Source organism: Carassius gibelio, chromosome B19, assembly GCF_023724105.1.
Source record: "Carassius gibelio isolate Cgi1373 ecotype wild population from Czech Republic chromosome B19, carGib1.2-hapl.c, whole genome shotgun sequence".
NCBI lineage: Eukaryota > Metazoa > Chordata > Actinopteri > Cypriniformes > Cyprinidae > Carassius > Carassius gibelio.
Window position 1 is genome coordinate 33,487,750 of NC_068414.1, and position 3,933 is coordinate 33,491,682.

Sequence of the window (3,933 nt, forward strand, 5' to 3'; positions counted from 1 at the left end):
GAATCAAAGCACACTTTAAAAAGCTCACTGGCATTGACATAACAGCTTTGAAGAATCTGCTTCCAGTAAGTTCAGAAGAATATTGGACTACTTTCAATTTCAGTGCACAGAAAGAGCAAGCAGAGCAGGGAGAATCCTCACAAAGTATAGAGCTGGAGGGGATCATGTTTGTGGGGCAGTAATGTTGCTGCTAACCCATTTCAAAAATGACCAAGACCACTTTCTTGTGATGGTAGAAGACACCTCTGTTCCAAGTGATATATGCTCAGAACAGCTTCCAGCAACACCATGTATAGTAGTGTGTGGTGGGTATTATTTACTATGATCTTGCAACACAATAATTCCTGGTTTCGGGTGACCAGAACTCCCATTCTGTTAAATATTATGTCTTACTGATTTTGTGTTTGTTCAAAGGAGAGAACCCACTGACAGCCAGTGTGTACATGGTAGCAGTAGACCAGATGATTGTAAATGACCATCTCTTGAGTTTTACAGAAACCCTGTATCTGATGTTCTCTCTTTACTATATATTGAACATCAGTTACCCTGTAGAACTGGAAAAAGATGCACAATCTCTTATTTACATCATGTTTGCACTGTTAGTTATGATGAAAGCATTTGTGAAAGTGCCAAACTTTCCAATGACAAGATCACTGCACTCATACGCTCGACAGTTTGTCAGCGGCTACCATGCTCATCACTGCAACCTTTCATGTGACAAGAGTAGATCTAAATATAATGCCATTATCAACACATGATTGGTTAATCTCAATAGCTGTAATTTTTTTAAGAGAGCTCCACATGAAAAACTAATTTCATTTGCAAAAATGTAAAAATATTAATAATAATAATAATAATAATAATCTTAGTAAAAAATGTTTTTTTATTTCTAAATGATGATAATATTTGATGTAAAAATCTTAGTAACATTATAAGTCCACTTCGGGAAACATCATCAAATATTAAAAAATGCAATTTATGACCCCTTGAAGCAACTTTTTGAGAGTAGAAAATACCTTTTTTTCTGTTGCATTTATTTCACCCTGAACACAGTAATACTGACATCAGGAAACAAACAATAATGAGGTTCAACAAAAAAACAGCTTACATCCATGTTCCCTTTGAATCTGTCCTCTATCCCCATAGCAAGCAGTTTACCAGACCCTTAAAACGCAGAAGCATAGCTGTGATTATTCACTTGAGAATCGATTACAAAAATCTATTGTGAATTTCCTTTGTGAAAGCAAAACAAGACACATTCAAGACTATAGCTTTTTGAAAATCAGTTAAATGTGCAGTATATTTTCAAAACAGAAATGCATATTGATCTAAATTAGCACATTCATAACTAATAAGTTTATCAATGATCAATTGAATGTCACATACCTATTCCAAGATATGGCACATTGTTCATGCTCCCACAAGGGCCAACCGTGTACAGGTGACAGACAGCGCAGACAACACCCCCTAAAATTAGATGAGCGCCAATCATGCCTCGATACCTGAGAAACAGTAGCACAGGTTAAACATTAAACATTGGAGAGTGATAACACAGACATATACTATACTGGCACAAACAAACATGATACATGATAAAGCAATGTTTGTGTGATAACAGGTGAAGCTGATAATACACAGTCTGCACACACCTGAAGAGCACGTCTTGTAGTATGTTAACTGCCATGATGACTCTTGGGTTCCTGACGCTGTTCATGGAGAAGGGTTGTCTTCTCTGTGTCCACAGCTGTTCCTGCTCCACAACAACTAGAATAAAAAAATAGAATGATTTTTAATCTGTTATTTGTTTTATATGATCTGAAATTCAATTAAAAAAACATGCATAGACATTAAACGCTTTTTTATAACATGGTGCAGTCTGTGATTGTTAATCCTTGTTACTTACTATATGTTGGGTGCAATGTAGTGAATCTTGGCACACATTTTATCTGCCACTACTTCATCATCTTGTGTTTGCTCCAAGAACTACACAATACACAAAGACAAACAGCCAATGATAGTCATAGTCACATTCATTCAGTAAATATTTTAATTAGATTACTACAACCAAGAACTGCTGTTTGGAAATAGTTCTCAGGGAGTCATTGGTGAATCGTGTGATGTACAAGCTCTTCCCTCTCCATGATAAGATCTGCTCTGTCTGGATCAGCAGCGGATTTTCAAACCATTGCTGAGATAGTCAAACTGGATGTGCACAGGTATTCATCACCAATGTCCTGTAGACTTCTGTGTTGAATAATATACTTGAATAATGTGTCTTGACAGTACTGTGGTGGAAGATGACCCACTCTGCTGAAATGTCAAAAACATTTCATACAAATATAAAAAGGAACTATCAGCACATCTCATTGTTGCAGGGTGGGACAGAAAAACAGAGGAGAGGTTCACTCATTTTTGGTTTTATTAGGTCTAGATTGATGAATGCTATATAGGTAAGGTCATTGAAAATTAAATGGTACATGTTAAACATTCTAATAATATTAATATTGTATATGTGGTAATTTCTGCCTCGTTCCAAAAAGGTCTTTGTGACACTGAATGGTTTGCTGACCAGGCAACCTTTTGCTCTGGTGGCTCTGGGAGTTTTTACATTAATGGGTTTGTTGATGCAGAATACCGAAAAAAACATGTCAAAGAGAGAAAGCCAAGAGTTTGTAATTAACGGTAAGATTCCTAGTGCAATGTACAAACACATATTTGAGAAATATTTTGCATATCATTTGACCTCGATCAATTTGACTGGGACAAAATTACATTAATCCCAGATATTGAAAGTGCTTGGAAATATTTTTATGACAGTTTAATTCTGATTATTAACAAGTATGCACCTTTTAAGAAATATAGAGTTAAATGTCGGGATAATCCATGGTTCTCAAATGCATTGTCTGACCTTATTCGTGAGCGGGATGCTGCATGGGCTAAGGTCAGACAAACCAACTTAAATCCTGATGTTTGTATTTTAAACAGCTTTGTAACAAATGTACAGTTATGATTAGAAAGGCAAAAGCAGAGTATTTTCTTGATAAAACAAAAAAATCTGCAAATGCTAGTAAGTTCTGGAAAAACATTACATTTCTGACTGGTAATCTTTTTCAGGTCTTCCCCATTGCTTGACAAAAAATTGTATTAAAACAGTGGATAAATCACAAATGCTCAATTGTTTTAATAGACACTGCATCTGGGTCATTGTTTCAGACTAATAATTATACCACCATATGTTCTGAATTTCTTAATGCAGAGCAGCATCTTTGGACAACAGAGTTTGTTTTTAGTCGCATTACTACTTTTGATGTCTGCTCTGCATTACAAGACCTAGATGTGAATAAATCATCAGGTCCTGATTTTAGTGAACCATTGTTTCTAAAATAAGCGGCTAATATTATTGCACCACCATATCTGTTCAATCTTTCCTTATCAACCAAGGATATCCCACAGATCTGGAAGTCTGCTTTTGTTATTCCTTTGTTGAAAGGAATAATAGAGGTGGGGGTGTAGCAATCTATATCAAAAATCAGTATCATGTAAATGTATTGCGGTCAATATCATTAGTTAAACAGTTTGAATTTTTAGCATTGGAGCTTGAAATCTCTAAATCACTTCGTATAACGGTCATTGGTTGTCACAGGACTCCTTCAGCTGTTAACGGTGCTCTGCCCTCCTTAATGCAACTCCTTTCGGATTTTAACTCTAAGGAATTAGTAGCCTTCGGAGACCTTAATTGGAATTGGTTACAACCAATATCTGATGACTTCAGAGCTAATTGTGATTCACTAAATCTCTTCCAGATTGTTGACAGTCCCACACGGCCAAATTTTAAAAACCCGGAAAAATCATCTCTATTAGATGTAATATTAACTAATGTTCCTCATAAGTATTCAACTGCTTCCATATTTGCAAACGACATCAGTGACCACT

General features: G+C 35.8%; 1 long non-coding RNA gene across 1 annotated transcript; it reads right to left on the reverse strand.

Moving 5' to 3' along the window:
- Window positions 1–946: 946 nt before the first annotated feature.
- LOC127979745 (uncharacterized) lies at window positions 947–2,807 on the reverse strand. Its single transcript, XR_008158858.1, has 4 exons — window positions 1,904–2,807; window positions 1,650–1,764; window positions 1,387–1,502; window positions 947–1,164 (listed from the first exon to the last, which is right to left on the reverse strand). It is a non-coding gene; the product is annotated as an uncharacterized LOC127979745 (long non-coding RNA).
- Between the last annotated feature and the right edge of the window lie 1,126 nt (window positions 2,808–3,933).